Source organism: Salvelinus sp. IW2-2015, linkage group LG18, assembly GCF_002910315.2.
Source record: "Salvelinus sp. IW2-2015 linkage group LG18, ASM291031v2, whole genome shotgun sequence".
NCBI lineage: Eukaryota > Metazoa > Chordata > Actinopteri > Salmoniformes > Salmonidae > Salvelinus > Salvelinus sp. IW2-2015.
The window spans coordinates 10041007-10063232 of NC_036858.1; the positions used below are offsets into that span (position 1 = coordinate 10041007).

Genomic DNA, 22226 nt, shown 5'->3' on the forward strand with positions numbered 1-22226 from the left:
CAGTATATGGGGGTCAGTCACAGGAGGTTAGTGGCACCTTAATTGGGGAGGATGGGCTCCTGGTAATGGCTGGAGCAGAATGAGTGGAATGGTATCAAATACTTTAAACACATGGTTTGATGCCATTCCATTCGCTCTGTTCCAGCCATTATTATGAGCCGTCCTCCCCTCAGCAGCATCCACTGGTGTCAGTGTGTGTGTTTGTGTGCAAATGCGAGTGTGTATGTTTGCATGTGCAGTGCAACTTAGTAAGTGTGTGTGCATGCGTGTGTGTGTGCGTGCACATGCTCACATGCGCAACCTGGTGTGTGCGCACATGTCTGTTAGAGTGTTTTATGGGACAAAAAGAGTGGATAGCTCATTCTGAGTTGGCAGCAGTAATTGACTGGCTAAATGGCTGAGGACCTGCCAACTCAGCACGAGCCTGAATAAGGGAACGTGACAAGAAGGAGAAGGGCAGGGAGGGGGGCAGTGCAACATTCCCCTTCATGGTCTTGGGACATTAAATATTCATCCACTTTATTATAGACAGGGGACCAAAAGGAGAGATACAGGCATAGAAACAGATTGCATAGAACACTACTCTAGCTTCATTTATCACATTGTCAAGTCTTCATGCACCGTGACAACCCGTCTATGACGTTCTAGTCATTTAGCAGTTGCTCTTATCCAGAGCGACCTACAAWTAGTGCATTCATCTTAAGATAGCTAGGTGGGACAACAACACATCACAATCGTATCATGCACATTTTTGTGAGAGTMATTTAWGAGGTAAGGTTTCAAGACAGGGACTCCACTGTCTTGACTTTAGGGGAAAGCTTGTTCCACCATTTGGGTGCCAGGACAAAGAAGAGCTTGGACTGGGCTGAGCGGGAGCTGCCCTCCCGTAGTGGTGGMAGGGCCAAGAGACCAGAGGTGGCGMAACGGAGTGCTTGGGTTGGGYCGTAGGATTTGAGCAMAGCCTGAAGGTAAGGAGGCGCAGTTCATCTTGCTGCTCCATAGYRAAGCACCAGGGTCTTGAAGATGATGCGASCTTCGACTGGAAGCCAGTGAAGTGTGTGGAGGAGCGGGGTGACATGGGAGAACTTAGGAAGGTTGAACACCAGGGGAGCCCAGCCAACAGAGAGTTGCAGTAGGATAGACGTAAGATGACAAGTGCCTGGATTAGGACCTGTGCCATGAACCTGCAGGAGCGAGTCKCTGCTTTAGTGTTTGCAGAGAACGACAAGGTATTGCCCAGGGTCATGCCAAGATTCTTTGCACTCTGGGAGGGGGACACCGTGGAGTRGTCAACCGTTATGGAGAGGTGTTGGAGTGGGCAGGCCTTTCCAGGGAGGAAGAGCAYCTCCCTTTTGTCGAGGTTGAGCTTGAGGTGAGTTTGAGGGAGGTGGGCCAACATCAAAGCTGAGATGTCGACCAGGCATGCAGATGCATGTTGCCACGGTGTCAGCAGGGGGGGAAGGAGAAGAGTAGCTGAGTGTCATCCGCAGGGCAATGATAGGAGAGACCATGTGAGGATAAGGGAGAGCCGAATGACGTGGAGCCCTGGGGGACACCAGTAGTGAGAGCAAGTGGTGCAGACACAGATCCTCTCCACGCCACTTGTTAGGGGCGACCTGTCAGGTAGGATGCAATCCAGGAGTGTGCAGAGCCTGAGAGGCCCAACGCTGAGAGGGTGAAGAGGAGGATCTGATGGATCACAGTATCAAAGGTAGAGGATAGGTGTAGGAGGATGAGAACAGAGGAGAGAGTCAGCTTTAGCAGAGCAGAGAGCCTCTGACAGAGGAGAGCGGTCTCAGTTAAGTGAGCCACCTTGAAGCCTGYCTGGTTAGGGTCAAAAATATTGTTCTGAGAGATAATGAGAGAGTTGGTTAGAGACAGCACTCAAGTGTTTTTGAAAAAAAAAGAAAGAGATACCGTTTTGTAGTTTCTGATGTCAGAAGGGTCGAGCGTTGGTTTCTTGAGGAGGGGAGCCACTTTGGCCTTCTTGAAGTCCGAGGGGGTGCAGCCAGTGGTCAGGGATGAGTTGATGAGTGAAGTGCGGAATGGGAGAAGCTCTCCAGAGATGGTCTGGCGAAGGAGGAGGAGGAAGATTAAGGAGGGAGGATAAAGTTGAGAAGCGATTCCCAGGGTTGGAGGCTGACGCTTGACATTTAGAGTGATATAAAGCAGCTTTTGCAGRGGATACAGAGGAAGAAAAGATAGAGAGGAGGGAGTGGAAGGAAGATGGGTCCTGCGGAAGAATAGTTATCCTCCATTTCCGCTGAGCTGCCTGTAGCCCTGTTCTGTTAGCACGCAATGAGTCAATCAGCCACAGAGCGGGAGTATAAGGTTGGGCCGGTCGGGAGGAAAGGGGACAGTGAGAGTCAAAGGATGCAGAAAGGGAGGAAAGTAGAGTCGAAGAGGCAGAGTCAGGAAACAGGAGGGAGAATGATTTAGCAGAAGGAAAAGAGAATAGGATAGAAGAGATGAGCGTAGCGTAGCGGGAGAGAGCTAAGATTGCAGCAGCACATGATCATCTGGGTCGGGGCTGAGTGGGTAGGGTTGGAGTAGAGGTGGAGAGAGAAGGAAACAAAGAAGGGATCAGAGACATGGAGGGGGGTTACAGTGAGATTAGTAGGTGAATAGGCTCTAGTGAAGATGTGGTCAAGCGTTTTGCCTGCCTTGTGGGCGATAGATGACAACAGCGTTAAGCTTGGTGTAGAAGCGCGCCCTGGGGGACACCAGTAGTGAGAGCAAGTGGTGCAGACACAGAGCCTCTCAACACCACTTGGTAGGAATGACCTGCCAGGAAGGATGCAATCCAGGAGTGTGCAGAGCCTGAGACCGTGTTAAGCTTGAGTGGACAAGTGACAGTGACAGCATGGAATTCAAATGAGGAGCTAGACAGGTGAGAGAGGGAGAAAACAGAAAATCTCCACTTAGGAGAAATGACTAGCCCTGTGCCACCACCGTGACACGCAGATGCTCTCGGACTATGAGAGAACAGATGGAGTAGCAGTGTTCTCTGGGGAAATCCATGTCTCTGGAAAACTGTAGGGACTGAAGGGCAACATAGGCTGGCTGACATGAACCCAGCCTTATTGACTGCAGATCGGCAGATCAAAATGCTGCCAGAGACTAGGAAATCCACATAGGTTGTGCGCACAGGGTTCCCTAAATTAGAAGGGTTGCAGCCACGGAGTGGTGCACGTCTGTAAAGCCTACAGGGAGAGGAGCAAGCTGGGATGGAAAACACACACATGCCAAAGCTACAAAAGAGAAAAATGAGATCAGAAAATAACTAGGTAAGATACTAAAGTGGTGTGGAGCCTTCCTCTCGTTCCGTCCTCGAACAACTCGGCAGAACGTCTTTGTTTTGCTGACTATCAGAACTCAGTGTAAGACCCAGATGSAGACAACTAGAGTTACAGATGTTTAGTGACCCAAACAGGGGGCAGYCAAAAGACAGGTCAAAGGCAGGCAGAGGTCCGTAATCCAGGGCAGAGTCAATAAGGTACAGAACAGCAGGCAGGCTTGTGGTCAGGACAGGCAGAGGTTTGTAAACAGGTCAGATTCAGGCAGGTACAGAACAGCAGGCAGGCTCGGGGTCAGGGCAGGCAGAATGGTCAGAACCGGGGAAACTAGGAAACARAACTTGAGAAAGCAGGGAGACTGGACAACACGCTGGGGAGACCTGACAAGACGAACTGGCAACAGACAAACAGAGAACACAGGTATAAATACACTGGGGATAATGAGGAAGATGGGTGACACCTGGGGGGGGGGGTGGAGACAAGCACAAAGACAGGTGAAACAGATCAGGGTGTGACAGTGACAACACCTCCACTTGAAAATACCGCCACTTACAGCTGCCGCTGAAAAAACAGGGGAGACTGAATTACTACTGTAGCACTAAATGCCAAGCAGAGTTGAAAGACACACCTGTCAGCACTGATTMCAGATTTCCTGGCAGAGGATAAGAAAACATCTCCCTACAATACAACACGCCCACAAATTAGCAGGACTGACACATATAGGCTTGAAACTAATCTATATCCACAACGCCAATCACAAGGACTGAGCAATCAGACAGTTCAAACAGCAATGATTAAATAGGCTACTAGGTAAAAGACAGCACTTAAATTCAATTTCCCTAGCAAMACAATACCAACAGCTACTTATTGATTCAAAAAATAMACTTGCTGCTCTTGTAAGAATTGATCCCCTTCCAAACTATAAATTGAGATGGGGAAGCAAACATAGAATTGCCTGAGGTGGTGCTAGAAACCTATTACGACTGTCAAACAGTCAGGCCTAGCTTTCAATAAGGGTGTCTGATCTCGATTGAACGTCTATATWGAAACAAGTACTGTTTGCCAGTGAGAATAGGGAACACAGTAAGACATGTTTTGCATCGTCTGTTACTGACTGGCTGTTGGACATTTGGGAATTCCTACAATGAATGGTTCTTATTTCTTTGCTGTTCCACASAGACATAGCTTTAATCAAATCAAATCAAATCTAGTTGGCTCCCTCTCACCAATACAGTCTTTTCTTCTAACCATTGGAAATGTATGGTTAAAACATAATGCTCACATTGATGTTTTCAAGCATTCCCATAGGGAAAAGATTTATACGGAACCCATGCGTATTTATTATCCGAGCTGTCTCACGAGTGTTAGATTCAACATACAAAGGTCAAGTGTAACAGGATGGGCCGTCTTTGAGCCAAACATGGAATCAATTACTCTTGATTAGCCAGGAATGAAACCAGAGGTTTAAAATGCAGGGAGATACAAGACTCCTCCAGGGAAACCATGAAATATGGTCCGACTGCATTCCCAATGTATAGTTGGAGATAAAAGATGCCAATCAAGACATTTCAACATCCATATGTTGTGCATTTCTTCAGGAGCAATGTATGGATGTTGTGAATTATGGTGGGTTTCCAGCTATAGGAAAGCTGCTGGTATATTCAGTGTTGATAGTGCAGTATGTTAAGGTTGGAGGAGTGAGTTAGAATAATTGACRTCATTGGAGCTAAATCAGAAAACTACTAAGGATATCAATGCTGTCAATCTGCTGTATGATGAGTTGGAAAATAGAAAGAGCAGAACCTTTCTGTGGAAAAAAACGAAATACTTAATGATTGGTAGGCTTACTGAAATAACATTAATTCATAATATTAGCAAGAATTTACAATTTTTCTAGTGCTGTCTCTTACCAAATCATGATATACTTTTAAAAACAAAACACTTGTTTTTTCTCAGATAAATTAGCTTTGAGGGAGAAAGACACAGGAAATTAAATCAGTGTTTATTTCTCCATTCTTGGTAAGGTAACAGGGATTATCTATGCTTGTCACGACTTCCACCGAAGGTGGCTCCTCTCRCTGTTCGGGCGGCGCTCGGCGGTCGTCGTCACCGGTCTACTAGCTGCCACCGATTCCTTTTCCCTTTTCTGTTGGTTTTGTCTTTATTGGTTTCACCTGTTCCTTGTTTATGGTTAATTCGGGGCTATTTAATTCTTCAAGGCCCGTCTGCTTATGTGCGGGCTTATGTTCTGTTCTGTCAGTGGAGGTTTGTGGTCTGTTACATTACGTATTGTTTGGTGTCCCGTTTTGTTGGTCATTTGTGCCTGTTGTTTTTGGCGTGACCAATCTTGGGAATAAATACCTATTTTCTGAAAACTCTGCTCTCTGCGCCCGACCCACACCCACCACTCCTAGCTAACGTGACAATGCTTCATATTGCCATTACATTCTCACCAACAAAAACAGCAGAAAAAAAACTTTTCTAAATTCCTTTTAGTGCTGGTGTTACTATACCAAAGTAAAGTGGTTGGTTTGATGTCAGCGACTCAAATTTAAGCAGAGCTGTGTCTGTATTTGAAACTATTTCCCCCTCATTGATGCAACTACACATTAAATCAGAACAATGATAGATGGAGCCAAACCACAGGCGGCCAGTGGCACCTTAATTGGGGAGGACGGGCTCATAGTAATGGCTGGAACGGAATACATGGAATGGTATTGAACACATCAAACACATGGTTTCCATGTGTTTGATACCATTCAATTAACTCCATTACAGCCATTACTATTAGCTGCCCTCCCGTCAGCRGCCTCATGTGGCCACCAAACACAGGTGAACCTATGGCATCAGCCAGAGCCATGAATTTTCTAAATATACAGTCCATTCAGAAAGCATTCAGACACTTTGACTTTTTCCACATTTTGTTAAGTTACAACTTTGTTCTAAAATTGATTAAATCCCCCCCCCCCCCTCAATCTACGCACAATACCCCAAAATGACAAAGCAAAAAACTTTTTATACATTTTTTGCCAATTTTCTTTTACATTTAAATATAACATTTACATAAGTATTCAAACCCTTTACTCAGTAATTTGTTGAAGCACCTTTGGCAGCATTACAGCCTTGAGTCTTTTGGGGTATGACGCTACAAGCTTGGCACAGCTTTGATTGGTTCAGATTTGGTCCAGTCCGGACCAAACAAATTTGTTCTTGTTTGTGGCCAGAGCTCATAAAAAGAATAGCCAGTGTGTAGAATAATACCCAAATATGCAAAGCAGAATATTGCATAATTATACCTTTGTGTGCCTAATTAGGATACATCACCATTAAGAGAATGACATTCATATCCATAATTATGTATTTCTGTGCAGTACAGATCAGGGACCCATGATGAAATTCCGTAAACCACAATTCCGTTAGCGGGTGTCAATCCACTTCACTTACTATTGTTCAATAAACAGAGATCTTTTCAAACTCAAGGTGTCATGTCACCGCTGACACCCCATTCTTTCTGCAGACATCTTTAAATCTTAATTTAGAGCAGATATTTAACAGAGTTTCCCATGATATGAAAATAGAGCTTTTTGGCACACCAGTGGTGGGTTTGGCATCAAAATGAGAAAAACCTGGTTGCCCCATGCAAGGAGACTGAAACTTTGCTGCAAGTGGATCTTCCAGCAAGACAATAGCCCCAAGCACACATCAAAATCCACAAAMAKATMTTTAATTGGCCACAAAATCTACATTTTACATTGGCCATCTCAGTCCCTGGACGTGAAACATTTGAAAATAGGACTTGAAACCATTTGAAGACCTGTGGTTTGAATTGAAGAGGGCAGTCCATAAGCGCAGAGGAAGGATATCAAGGATTTGGAATGATTGGAATGGTCTAAGATCTCTCCCAATGTGTTCTCCAACTCATAAACATTTTAGAAAAAGGCTCAGTATCCTTGCAAGGTTAGGTATTGTAAGGTACTGAAAACAGGGGTGTCAATAATTGACCCCTACCTTTTTGAGAAAAAAAGTATTACTTGTTAACCAAAATCTATTTCTCTGAGCAATTGTATGAGTATAAAATAATATTATTTCTCCCAAGGGTGTCAAAAATTTCGGACCCCACTGTATATATACTTGAATCTTCAGTGTGCCTCGAATCATGTGACCTAAGCTTAACCTATACCACCACGTCACCAAAGGGCACATCAACACTTTTGGCAATAATAAGGATGCCTCCCTTCACCTGGTTGTTCTCCTGTAGACCCTTACAATGTTGTTGTTTAACCCCAGTTTAAACTAATTTCAGCTGACCCAAAAGTCAACGGGGTCAAATGTTGTGCTACCTTTCAGACACATACGGTACCTGATTGCATTTTCACATTAAGTGCAGTGTTGCTTACTGTAATACTACAGGGATGTCTCCAGTTCCATTGGAGCATAATGGGGGATGTGAGGGGGGAGTGAAGGATTCTGCTTTTCACGCTGGAGAGGTTCCCCTTCAATAATACAATGTGTGTGTGCCTACCAGTATGTGTATCACAGACGAAGCAGGCATGCGTGCAGCCAGCCCGCCCGTCCACAGTGCTACGAGYCACCAAGACCTACTTGATCCCTGTCCAACCTCATTTATAACGCTCAGATATAAGACTTAGTGCATTCTCAGGTTGATTAAATACAGTACTACCTGCTGTGTTGTCTGGGAAATGATGTTCTGGTGGTTGTTCGTGTGTATCGTACCGCACACCATAGGAGGCCGGTGGGAGGAGCTATAGGAGGACGGGCTCATTGTAATGACTGGAATGGAATTAATGGAACGGAGTCAAATATATGGTTTCTAGACATTACAATGAGCCAGTCCTCCTATGGCTCCTCCCACCAGCCTCACACCAGTCAGTAATTTGTCTGGGATCTATGTAAACGCCTTGACGTGGGGGTGCATGTATGTACGAAAGGAGGATTCTTTGTGAAGAATGAATAACGCATACTGATGAGGTGAGGTGTCAGGGCAAGATCATTTTACATTGAAGGTGGAAAGACAATGAAAAGAGAGTGAGTCATTTTGAGGTATTGTCTAACAAGGCCACACTGACTGCAGGGGCCTCGAGAATAAATGTTTTAATTGTAGAGCGCTGTGAGAGAAAAAGAAGACGGCTGAGAATGGAACAGATGGGGAGAGGAGAAGCAGGAAGTGGAAGAAAGAGAGAGAAAACAAGGTAAAATGTGTAGAATCATGTACAAGGTCATGTTTAAAGGGATAATACAAGATTTTTCAAATCAAATCAAACCCTACATACCCAGAGTGAGATGAACTCATGGATAAAAATGTTATGTCTCCGTGTGCAGTTTGAAGGTAGTTAGCAAGGGGATTTGTGCGAGCCTTTGCTAACTAGCGTTAGCACAATGACTGTAAGTCTACTGGAACAGCTAGCTAGACTCTGGGTAAGTAGAAAAGGGACTTAATTGCCAAATTCTTGCACTATTCCTTTAAGAGTAGGGGTGGTGAGTCTATTGCTGTGTTCATAACCAAGTGGGAAGGTGGTATTTACCACATATCAAAATCTTACTGGTAATCATCCCTGAGCTCCCACATGCTGAACTCTGAGGTCACCTACTAAGGAAATTACATCGATAACAGCATTTTAGGCAACAACAAATCACTGTTTATTAAAAGCAACCTATTAATATGGTTTTTGAACACTATKATTTGTTTACAAGCATGATAGCTGTACTTTTAGTTTATGGTTGATGCAGCTTGTTTGCCATTAGCCAGAGTTCAAAGCATGTGAATGCATCCAACACGTGAATGTAATTACCACCTTCCCACTTGGTTACGAATGCAGCATAAYGCATCTGTGGGGTTTGGAGACAATGGCTAAGAGGTGGTCAAGATAAAGATGTCTTCCACCAGGGAGGATGAGAGAGCTGTTAGATATGCCCTGATTATGTCACATGATAGGCCCTAGCTTAGACCTGACATGAGTGAGGATGTGATAGTTGTAGAATTCCCTCAAATGAATGGTTGTTGAAGATGCTATAGGACCATTAGTGGATGTGAGGAGTGATAGGAGACAGGGCCACTCTGAGGGTAAGTGCTTCCTATAATGTGATACAGTGGAACAGTGGAGGCTCCTCAGAGGAGGAAGGGGAGGACCATCCTCCTGAGTGAATTTCTCCTGAGTGAAAAATTTAAATAGTAAAACATTAAAAAAGTTATACTTTTTAGATAAAACTATACTCAATATAATCACATCTCACCAAACAACTGATTAAAACACACTATTTTGACTGTTATGAGAGTGAAATCTACGCGTGATCAGGGGTTTATTCATTCTGCCGATTCTGTTGAGAAATGTTTCTTAAACGGAAACAAATGGAACAAAATGATGATAAACATACCTGAATTTGTCCAATAGAAACTCTTGTTTGCAACTGTTGGATTAATGATTACACCCTATATCAGCTAAATGCAGGCAAGAGTGTGCAAGGCAGTATTGAATGTCACTGTCTGTAACCTCAAATTTGTCTCTCGACCTGTGTACATTAACGTTGTAAACTTTKATTCATAGGCTAAGTTGTAGCAACCTCGTGATGGGAATAGGCAGTGGTGTAAAGTACTTAAGTAAAATACTTTAAAGTACTACTTAAGTATTTTTGGGGGGTATCTGTACTTTACTTTACTATTTATATTTTTGACAACTTTTACTTATACACCACTACACTCCAAAAGAAAATAATGTACTTTTTACTCCTTACATTTTCCCTGACGCCCAAAAGAACTCGTTACATTTTGAATGCTTAGCAGGATTGAAAAATMGTCTAATTCATGCACTTATCAAGAGAACATCCTTGGTCATCCTARTGCCTCTGATATGGCAGACTCACTAAACACAAATGCTTTGTTTGTAAATGATGTCTGTGTTGAACTCTGCCCCTGGCTATCCGTAAATTAAAAGAACAAGAAAAATCGTGTCGTCTGGTTTGCTTAATATAAGTAATTTTAAATGATTTATACTTTTACTTTTGATACTTATGTATATTTAAAACCAAATACTTTTAGACTTTTACTCAAGTAGTAATTTACTGGATGACTTTCACTTTTACTTGTCATTTTCTTTTAAGGTATCTTTACTTTTGCTCAAGTATGAAAATTGGGTACTTTTTCCACCAATGGGTAWAGGGYAAATTTGAGTAWCATGTAGTAGCATAAACCTATCGCTGTTACATTGAACTGGGTAAATGGAATATGAARGAGAGTCATCCACTAWGCTGTAATAGAAATAAGGCCATGTTCATGAAAAAAAAAATCATAATATTCATCCCRCCTCATCTTAAACGGCACTCAGAGACTCAGGATGGCGCTGACAGAGATGGTCGCCTCGCTTCGCGTTCTTAGGAAACTATACAGTATTTTGTTTTTTTCTGTATTATTTCTTACACTGTTACCCCAGGAWATCTGAAGTCTTATTACATACAGCTGGGAAGAACTATTGGATATAAGAGCAACTGTCACACCCTGACCATAGAGAGCCATTGTTTCTCTATGGTGAAGTGGGTCAGGGCGTGACTGGGGGTGAACTAGTTTATTTATTTCTATGTGGTGTTCTAGTTTATTTTCTATGTTGGTGATTTGTATGATTCCCAATTAGAGGCAGCTGGTAATCGTTGTCTCTAATTGGGGATCATATTTAAGTAGCTGTTTTTCCCACCTGTGTTTATGGGATATTGTTTTGAGTTAGTGCACGTAGCATCRCTGTAGTCACGGTTCGTTGTTAGTTTATTGTTTATTTGTTTTTGTCTTTGCCTTAGTTTCACTTTCTAATAAATAATGTGGAACTCAACATCTGCTGCGCCTTGGTKCGACATTTATTCCAGCGAACGTGACAGCAACTTACCAACATTACGACCAGGAATATGACTTTCCCGAAGCGGATCCTCTGTTTGGACTACCACCCAGGACAATGGATCGGATCTCAGTAGGCGACCCCAAAACAACGGCGCCTCAGAAGGAGCGGTCTTCTGGTCAGGCTCCGTAGACGGGCACATCGCTCACCGCTCCCGAGTATACWACTCGCCAATGTCCAGTCTCTTTACAAGGTAGACAAAATTCGAGCAAGTGTTGCCTTCCGGAGAGACATCAGAGATTGTAACATTCTCTGTTTCACGGAAACATGGCTCACTTGGGATACGTTATCAGAGTCGGTACAGCCTCCCGGTTTCTTCACGCATCGCGCTGACAGAAACAAAGATCTCTCTGGTAAGAAGAAGGGCGGGGGTGTTTGCCTTATGATTAACGAGTTGTGGTGTGATCATAACAACATACAGGAACTCAAGTCCTTTTGTTCACCTGACCTAGAATTCCTTACAATCAAATGCCGACCGCATTATCTACCAAGAGAATTCTCTTCAATTATAATCAGAGCCGTGTATATTCCCCCCAAGCAGACACCTCGACGGCCCTGAAAGAACTTCATTGGACTCTATGTAAACTGGAAACCACATATCCTGAGGCTGCATTTATTGTAGCTAGGGATTTTAACAAAGCTAATCTGAAAACAAGGCTCCCTAAATTTGATCAGCATATCGAATGCGTGACCCGGGTTGGCAGCATTCTGGATCATTGCTACTCTAACTTCTGTGATGCATACAAAGCCCTCCCTCGCCCTCCTTTCGGCAAATCTGACCAAACTCAATTTTGTTGCTCCCAGCCTATAGACAGAAACTAAAACAGGAAACGCCCATGCTCAGGTCTGTTCAACGCTGGTCTGACCAATCTGATTCCACGCTTCAAGATTGCTTCGATCACGGGGACTGGGACTGGGATCGCTGCAGCTGTACATAGTCCATCGGAATATAGCCCACCCAATTTACCTACCTCACCCTCATACTGCTTTTTTAAATMTACTTTTCTGCTCTTTTGCACACCAGTATCTCTACTTGCACATGATCATCTGATGATTTATCACTCCAGTGTTAATCTGCTCAATTGTAATTATTCGATTTATTGCCTACCTCCTCATGCCTTTTGCACACATTGTATATAGATTCTCTCTTTTTTCTACCATGTTATTGACTTGTTTATTGTTTACTCCATGTGTAACTCTGTGTTGTTGTCTGTTCACACTGCTATGCTTTATCTTGGCCAGGTCGCAGTTGCAAATGAGAACTTGTTCTCAACTAGCCTACCTGGTTAAATAAAGGTGAAATAATTTTTTTTATTAAATTAAAAAAAATATGTTCCGGATAGCCTCAGACAACAACATTGATGTATACGCTGGTTCGGTGAGCGAGTTTATTAGCAAGTGCATCGGTGATGTTGTACCCACTGTGAATATTAAAACCTTCCCCAACCAGAAACCGTGGATTGATGGCAGCATTCGGGCAAAACTGAAAGCGCGAACCACTGCTTTTAATCATGGCAAGGTGAATAGCTACACCGAATACAAACAGTGTAGCTATTCCCTCCGCAAGGCAATCAAAAAGCTAGGCGTCAGTATAGAGACAAAGTAGAGTCTCAATTCAACGGCTCAGATATGAGACATATGTGGCAGGGTCTACAGTCAATCACAGATTACAAAAAGAAACCAGCCCCGTCGCGGACACCAACGTCTTGCTGCCAGACAAACTTAACAACTTCTTTGCTCGCTTTGAGGACAATACAGTGCCACTGACACTGTGGGCTCTCCTTCACTGCAGCCAACGTAAGTAAAACATTTAAACGTGTTAACTCTCGCAAGGCTGCCGGCCCAGACGCGTCCTCAGAGCATGCGCAGAACAGCTGGCTGGTGTGTTTACGGACATATTCAATCAATCCCTATCCCAGTCTGCTGTTCAAACATGCTTCAAGAGGGCCACCATTGTTCCTGTTCCCAAGAAAGCTAAGGTAACTGAGCTAAATGACTACCGCCCCGTAGCACTCACTTCGGTCATCATGATGTGCTTTGAGAGACCAGTCAAGGATCATATCACCTCCACCCTACCTTCAACTTGCTTACTGCCCCAATAGGTCCACAGACGACGCAATCACACTGCACACTGCCCTAACCCATCTGGACAAGAGGAATACCTATGTAAGAATGCTGTTCATCGATTACAGTTCAGCATTTAACACCACAGTACCCTCCAAACTGGTCATTAAGCTCGAGACCCTGGGTCTCGACGCCGCCCTGTGCAACTGGGTCCTGGACTTCCTGACGGGCCGCCCCCAGGTGGTGAGGGTAGGAAACAACATCTCTACCCCGCTGATCCTCAACACTGGGGCCCCACAAGGGTGCGTTCTCAGCCCTCTCCTGTACTCCCTGTTCACCCATGACTGCGAGGCCATGCACGCCTCCAACTCAATCATCAACTTTACAGACAACACTACAGTGGTAGGCTTGATTACCAACAATGACAAGACGGCCTACAGGGAGGCGGTGAGGGCCCTCGGAGTGTGGTGTCAGGAAAATAACCTCACACTCAACGTCAACAAAACAAAGGAGATGATCGTGGACTTCAGGAAACAGCAGAGGGAGCACCCCCCTATCCACATCGACGGGACAGTAGTGGAGAAGGTGGAAAGTTTTAAGATCCTTGGCATACAATCACGGACAAACTGAAATGGTCCACCCACCAACAAACAGCGTGGTGAAAAAGGCGCAACGGCGCATCTTCAACCTCAGGAGGCTGAAGGAATTTGGCTTTATCATGAACACTCACAAACTTTTACAGATGCACAATCGAGAGCATCTTGTCGGGCTGTATCACCGCCTGGTACGGCAACTGCTCCGCCCACAACCGTAAGGCTCTCCAGAGGATAGTGAGGTCTGCACAACGCATCACCAAACTACCTGCCCTCCAGGACACCTACACCACCCGATGTCACAGGAAGGCCAAAAAGATCATCAAGGACAACAACCACCCAAGCCACTGCCTGTTCATCCCGCTATCATCCAGAAGGCGAGGTCAGTACAGGTGCATCAAAGCAGGGACCGAGAGACTGAAAGACAGCTTCTATCAAGGCCATCAGACTGTTAAACAGCCACCACTAACATTGAGGGGCTGCTGCCAACATACTGACTCAAATCTCTAGCCACTTTAATAATAAAAAATTGGATGTAATAAATGTATCACTAGTCACTTTAAACAATGCCACTTTATATAATGTTTACATACCCTACATTACTCATCTCATATGTATATACTGTAGTCTATACCACCTACTGCATCTTGCCTATGTCGCACGGCCATATTCTTATTCATTCCTTTACACTTGTGTGTGTATAAGGTAGTTGTTATGAAATTGTTAGATTACTTGTTAGATATTACTGCACGGTCGGAATAGACGCACACGCATTGTGCTACACTCGCATTAACATCTGCTAACCATGTGAATCCTTATCATCCTTATCAAGCATACCGAATAAAAAATAACCTCATGGTGTACTAATCTGCACTCCCATTCACTTCAATGGTCCATCAACAGAGGATTACATTTACATTACATTTAAGTCATTTAGCAGACGCTCTTATCCAGAGCGACTTACAAATTGGATGTTATATAAGTGTAGTGATATCAATCATCTCCTGATAAACTTAAGGTATGTATGTTGTATGTCATCCTAATCCACCAGTGGTCTAAATACATCTGAATTTGTGCTGAGATCAAGGCTGATATATCCCTGGGCTTAAAACACATTTTCCCAAATTAAAGCCAGCCAATATTCTGTCTCTGCCCTCCCTTCCTTCTCCTCTCTCTCTCTCGCTCTGCATCCCTCCTCCCCAAATCAAGACCATTTGTCCTCCCTCCGGAGCAAAATATGTATTCCCTGTCTGTCTTCTGTCTGATTAGGGCTGGTTTTGTTTTGCTTTCTTAGTTACTTAGCTATTTAACCATGATCTAATAACATGGCAGAATGGGTTTAGGTAGGCCTACTGTAAAAGTCCACTACTATTGCTGCCACCAAATAGACCCCCACCAACAGAGGCTTTCTGGTTTTCAGAATAAGAAGTGTGTCCGAATGCAGTATACTTCTTGAAGAAAAGGTGCTATTTAGAACCTAAAAGGGTTCTTCGGCTATCCCCATAGGAGAWCCCTTTGAAGAACCCTTTTTGGTTACAGGTAGAACCTTTTTGGGTGCCATGTAAAACCCTTCCACAGAGGGTTCTACACTGAACCCAAAAAGGGTCTACCTGGAACCAAAAAGTGTGCTCCTATTGGGACAGCCGAAGAAACCTTTTGGAACCCRTTTTTCTAAGAGTGTAGTTTAAAAAATGCCTGCGTAAACACATTGCAGGTTTGATTTTATTCCAGGCTCCTTCTTTTAGCACATCTCACTGTACAGTATGTGCTGAACCAACCTGACACACACTCCTTCACACTACCACCCCCCTCTCCTCTCTCCTTTTCATTTACTCATCTTCTACTCAATCTAGCCTGTCTTCCTGTTTGATGCTCTAGCTAGCTACTCTGTGCCACCATCTCTTTTCTCTGACTGAGACTTGCTGATGTCAGATGGGTATAGGAAGTCATTATTAGACATCTTTAGAAAGTACTACAGTTGGCCCAGCGTCTTCCGGGTTAGGAGTGGGTTTGGCCGGGGTGGGGCAGTACTTGGCTCATTGCGCTCTAGCGACTCCTTGTGGCGGGCCAGGCGCCTGTAGGCTGACTTCGGTCATCAGTTGAATAGTGTTTCCTCCGACACATTGGTGCGGCGGGTGTTAAGGAGCGTGGTTTGGCTGGTCATGTTGCGGAGGACTCTCCKGAGCACGTTGGGGAGTTGAAGCGATGAGACATAATTGGATCGTAATTGATATCACAAAATTGGGGAGAAAAAGGTCCTAAAAGGTGATAAAAAGGTTCTTCGGCTGTCCCCATAGCAGAACCCTTTTTGGTTCCCTTTTCACAGAGGGTTCTACGTGAAACCCAAAAGGGTTCTACCTGGAAGAAAAAAGGGTTCTACCTGGAACCAAAAAGGGTTCTCCTATGGGGAGGATTGAAGAACCCTTTTAGAATCATTTTTTCTAAAAGTGCATTATAAAGTTGGCCAGGAAATTTCTATTAGCTTAAGCGACCCTGGAGGGCTCCATTCATTCTGAATGAGATAAAATGAACCACACAGCATTTCCTGGTTCGCTGCCATTGCAATGACTCCCCAGTGACTCCCCAATGACATACACTACTAGATTGGATCTAAAAGTAGGATCTAACAGCATTGGTTCAATGCTTGTATAATAGGCAGAGGGATGAGGCGATGCAACCTCCTACTTTCATTTAGATGGACATTTCCTCAAGACTCTCTGTCCTTCCATACCTGGATCAGCACCAAATACATAAAGCATCTACGCTTACTCCCTCATTACCCTGGCAACAGGATCACAACAGAAGAAACAGGGAGTTGTAAAGCGTCCAAGAGCTACCTCTCCTTAATGTGTCTCTCTGTCTTTCGCTCTCTCTGCCAAGCTGAAAACATTTCAACAACCTTTTCAGAACGCTCGGGCGAGACACTAGGCTCTTGAGAATGCAGGGCTAGTTGGGTAGAGTGGTTCATGTTTTTAGAAGCCACTTGCCCCTGACTTCCAGATTCATTCTCATTGGTTGAGAGGAGCGGGGAGAATTCCAAGGGCAGATGGGACTGGCAGCATGCTGCCACAGTGCAGACAGGGGAAGGTCATGATGATGTAAATAATAATAATAATGCTTAATGTGCCAATGCCTGAGGTGGAGTTGGGCGTACATATTGTATAGACGATGGAGGTGTGTTGGAAGGCACACAGGCACAGTGGGTGTAAATAGGGCAGGAGAAGCCGGAAAGRGGATGAGTGTGTCAATGGAATATTTGGTCCAAAAGTCCATCTTGGAGGAGGTGTAATTTAGAATGGTGAATAGAATGTTGGAAGGATTGTGAAGYAACATTTATTTCAATTTCACTGCCATTTTGATAGGTCCATAAAACCTGATATGGAACAAAAAGCCATGTTTGTATTTGACATTTCTACAATATGACACAACAATGACYACAACTTCGAATCCGCTGTCAGTGATAAGATATCAAAGGAAAATGAGAATATGAGAATTAATATTGGAGTCTTTATAGCCTTTTTAAACTGCAGGGTTTTTAAACTGTATCTAGAAGTCAAGCTGTCTCGGGAGTTGTCCTCATACTGTATTCATACTTATGTAAATACAAATTCATATATACTGTATGCTACAGTAAGTGTGTTTGGCACCCCCATTGCACTGGGTAAATCCATAGATTTCCCTGGAAATGTAAATATAGATTTTACACACAGTGACATATGTATGATTTTTAATTAATTTAAGTATGAATACAGTATGAAGACAACTCCCAAGACAGCTTGGCTTGTAGATATMTTTGGTGAACCATCCGACCCACAGTCTCTCTGAGTACTGCCTGACTGCCTCCATTCACTCTTATGGTCAAAGTGTGTCAGTACTATTATAGCCCAACATGTCAATTGATTACCTCCACTGTTGTATTARGCCTGCAGACTCTGTTAACTTACACTACATGTGTTACTGTTCTTATCCCCACCAGGGTGTACAGGGACATTCATACACARATGTCAATGCAACAACATTCATTAAACAAGGTAAACACTCACGCACACATGCACAAACGCACACACACACACGCATGATTAAACTGTTTAAAAGTCACATATTTACCATTAGATCAATAATGCTCACTGCAGTGTGCATGGCCTGGGAAAACATCTTAATGAATTAACATCTTAACAGAATGGTTGAGGGACAGCTATTAGGGAACTGTGGGGGGATCTTGAAGGGTTCGGGTTCACGTTTTTTGGCCTGGTGGTAGATCTGTCAACATGCCCTTGAGCAGGGCGTTGACCCTGGATGCTTCTGTGTGTTGCTCTGAATGGGAATCTGTTGGATGACTGGTATGATGTAGTTGTTGAGCGGCTTCACTGCAAGTATATTTTATGTTTCGGACATTCAATAAATAAATAAATCATTAAAAAAAAACAAAGAAACATTTAATTCTCTGGCAACAGCTCTGGTGGACATTCCTGCAGTCAGCATGCCAATTGCACGCTCCCTCAAAACTTGAGACATCTGTGGCATTGTGTAACAAAACTGCACGTTTTAGAGTGGCCTTTTATTGTCCTCCGCACAAGGTGCACCTGTGTAATAATCATGCTGTTTAGTCAGCTTCTTGATATGCCACWCCTGTTATTTTGGCAAAGCAGAAATGCTCACTAACAGGGATGTAAACAAATTTGTGCACAAKATRTGAGAGAAATAAGCTTTTTGTGCATATGGAACATTTCTGGGATCTTTTATTTAAGCRCATGAATCACAGGAATCATGTTGCGTTTATATTTTTGTTCAGTGTACAATGAGGGGAAACYGTTCTAYTAAACCACATGGTGATCTACGATGATAACTTGTTGTATAAATTAAAAGACAAAACATTGTAACAATGGGGACTTCTGACAACTGTAACCGCTTGGGACTGARGTGACAGCGTGCACTAAACCAGAGAAGGCAGTTATCAAGAGAAATGATAAAGAATGTTGTTGAATTGMMACTCGAGTTCACTTAAAACAGAGTTTGTAGTTATACAAAGTGTACTCATCAGGAGTCAACTGTATATCATTACTCAAAAAATTCTAACAATATCATGAATGAGCAGCGTTAAGACAAAATGGATGAGAAATACTCTTAGAAAGACAGTAGGAGATTTTCAGGAAAGTATATATATATATATTTTAATGTATCAATAACCACTACCTCATGGCAAAACATTTCAGTGCTTTTAACACAATATGTGATATCAAATGTAATTGTACTTCTTAACATACATTCAGTCTATAATCAGGAGGGCATTTAGTAAATACTGATTCTTACATACAATAGGTATAACAATAGATAAAAATCCATCTTCATATTTGAATCCTTTTTCCYTTACATTATAAAGGTTGCTGTCATTTAACTTCCTAACTTAAAACCATCAGGGGGAAAAAACAGAAAAAAAKCCCATCTCAACAGCTAAGACAAACAATAATTTACAACAATTAATGATGCTCTCTATGACTCCAATTGATTTAAGAACACTCCATAGACATTCAGTATTGACTGAAAAGTGTATGCAAGAGCCTTATATGATTGATTGATTTTATTATAGTGTCATGCGTCTTCATGATGCCCAGCCCACACGGGCTTATACGAAACTGTATCTGTTATACCCAAATAAAATGATCATACTTTTAAATGCAGAGATGTACGTATATACACACACATTTGCATTCCTACTGAAKTGAAAACAATTGAAACACAAAAACAAAAGCCTTCTACAACTTATCGTGTCGCATATTCCAAGCTTTGGGTATACATTTTGCAACCGGGATCACTKATTTTCTGGATAGCCATTCCCGTTTTTCTTCATCACCACTCCAGCATAGTCATCATACGGGTCTTTTCTGGAGTTCCCAGTAAAGTCAATACATAGACAAAGACCCCTGCTAGTTTAGCTGAGTTAAAGCCTGGTGAGGAGGGGACATACAGCGCAGTCCAGTCAGGACACCTAGAGGAAATGTAATCAGACTAACACGGGGACACATCTCACACCCAATGGAACAGATGAAAAACAGGGTCATCACCTCACTCGCTCCCATTATGAGAGAAAGAAATATAAGCAAAATGAYAAAGAGAAAGAAAGAAAGAGAAAAAGAAAGGCATAACGGATTCACGTGGGGGGGTTAAAGCCTGAGAAGACGAGATGAGACGAGAAAGAGGGCAATAGAGGGAGAGAGAGAGAGTGAAAGAGAGAGGGGGGGGAGAGGTAGCATAATAAAGGAAGCGCTAGTAGCAGTCAGATTAGCGGGGGAAGCTACAGTATATGCCATTCAGGCAGATTTCATGAAGCCGAAATCAAAGCAACAGCTGGAGGAAAAGGCCACGGAGACACAGGAAAATGAGACAGGAACATGTCAGAACACGGAGAGACAGGAACATGTCAGAACACGGAGAGACAGGAACATGAAACAGGAACATGTCAGAACACGGAGAGACAGGAACATGAAACAGGAGCATGTCAGAACACGGAGAGACAGGAACATGTCAGAACACGGAGAGACAGGAACATGTCAGAACACGGAGAGACAGGAACATGTCAGAACACGGAGAGACAGGAACATGTCAGAACAGCAGCAGAAAGGGAATGATTAATGGAAGCATCTAAATGGCATCTGCAGGAGAATACCAATGTGGGTGCGTGTGTGCGCGTGCGTCTGGCGTGTGTGCTTGTGGGAGGGCCTATCTGTGAGGGTGTATGAGTATGTGTGTGTCTGTGTGTGTGTGCGTGCATGCGTGTGTCAGTCTAAGTAATTCATAAATCATCCTCCCCACTGCCTTGCAAGCTTCAAGGAAATTTCCTGTGAAACTAATGCTGCTATCTTCAGGGGCTAATCTTTTAAACAGTAGCTAACTGAAGCCTCAGAATACATTTAGACGCCTGACTTTTAAAAATATGTTMWAAAAAAATGCTAACCCCATCAAAGKCTCCATCCACACGAAGAAGAGAGRAGTGTGTGAGCACCCAACCCAACTTTTTCCTCAGACATCAACTTTGGCACTGGCCTTGCTTGAAGCACCCTTGGGTGTAGATTATTGAAGCAGTGCCCTTTTCTGMCCTAAAACATTGATAAGCTCTGCTCTCGCTCCATTTTGGACTAGTCTAATACATCCTGTAAAACTCCCTTGCATGTTTAGTGGGGTAATATTTATTATATATCTATATTATATGTACCTCACATGCGACCCGTTATAAGACTATGTAATTTGTATGTTAACAAAGTCTATTAAATGAATTATCTGACTCCATGAAGATGATTTAGCAATATGTTAAGTRAAGTTAAAGTAATAGAAKGGTCAAGAAAGGTTTAAGAATTGTCTATATCAAAGGCAGATATTTAATTATATCGTAAAATGAACAGATTCACATACAAAGMGAAGGGAAAGGGGGGATACCTAGTCAGTTGTACAACTGAATGCCTTCAACTGAAATGTGTCTTCCGCATTTAACCCAACCCCTCTGAATCAGAGAGGTGCGGGGGCTGCCTTAGTCGAAATCCATGTCTTCGGCKCCCGGGGAATAGTGGGTTAACTGCCCTGCTCAGGGGCAGAACGACACAAGGCATAAAGCTTAAGTTACAAGACAATACTAGCATTATAACACATTATTCTAGGCATGATCAGAGAGAAAGAGAGAGAGAGAGAGAGACTGAAAGGGCATGCCCCAAGAGTACATGGGGAGGAGAGAGAAAAAGAGAGAGTTTATCTCACCAGCGCAGGTCAGGAACAAAGAGAAAGAGACAATGAATTTGAGACCCCTTTACAAGCATCTGAGTTGTTTGGATTCAAAATATAAGTTGTTGACCAATAGCATTACTGTTGAGTTAYGTCAGACCTACATGATGTAAAGGCAGCATAACCTCTGCTTCACAGAGATGTGAGACAATGGGGGATGGCAAGAGCAACACAGAGAAGGCTGAATTCCTYAGAAGACCATAAACATGCTTGTATACAGTTGCTGAGTCACTTCGGGGGCTGCCATGTTTGTCTCTTATATGCTCTTTTGTTCAACTTCCTCATTACTACTGTGCAGTACRGAACTGAACTGTAGAAATGTTATTGTATTGTGTAAAGATGGCTGCTATATCTTCATCTGTGCATCTTGAGTCAATTTATCACAGCTGCAAAACACATTTCCAGTATGAGATAATGAAGCTAATTCGATGACGGTAATGSTAAACATGCACATGGAGAGAGACTGTGGCCGTCTTTTTGTTGTTGCTGCTGAATTCATTATCCAAACTGAATTAGGCTGTATTAAAACCCCRTAGAGTCGAATGACACACCCAATCGAATTAGCATAATAAGCAAATCCCCATCATTTACGTTTATGAACCAAA

The 22226-nt window shown here is 43.2% G+C and overlaps 1 pseudogene; it reads right to left on the reverse strand.

The window, feature by feature from the left end:
• Positions 1-779: 779 nt before the first annotated feature.
• On the reverse strand, positions 780-8079 carry LOC112081272 (uncharacterized; annotated as a pseudogene).
• Positions 8080-22226: the final 14147 nt, after the last annotated feature.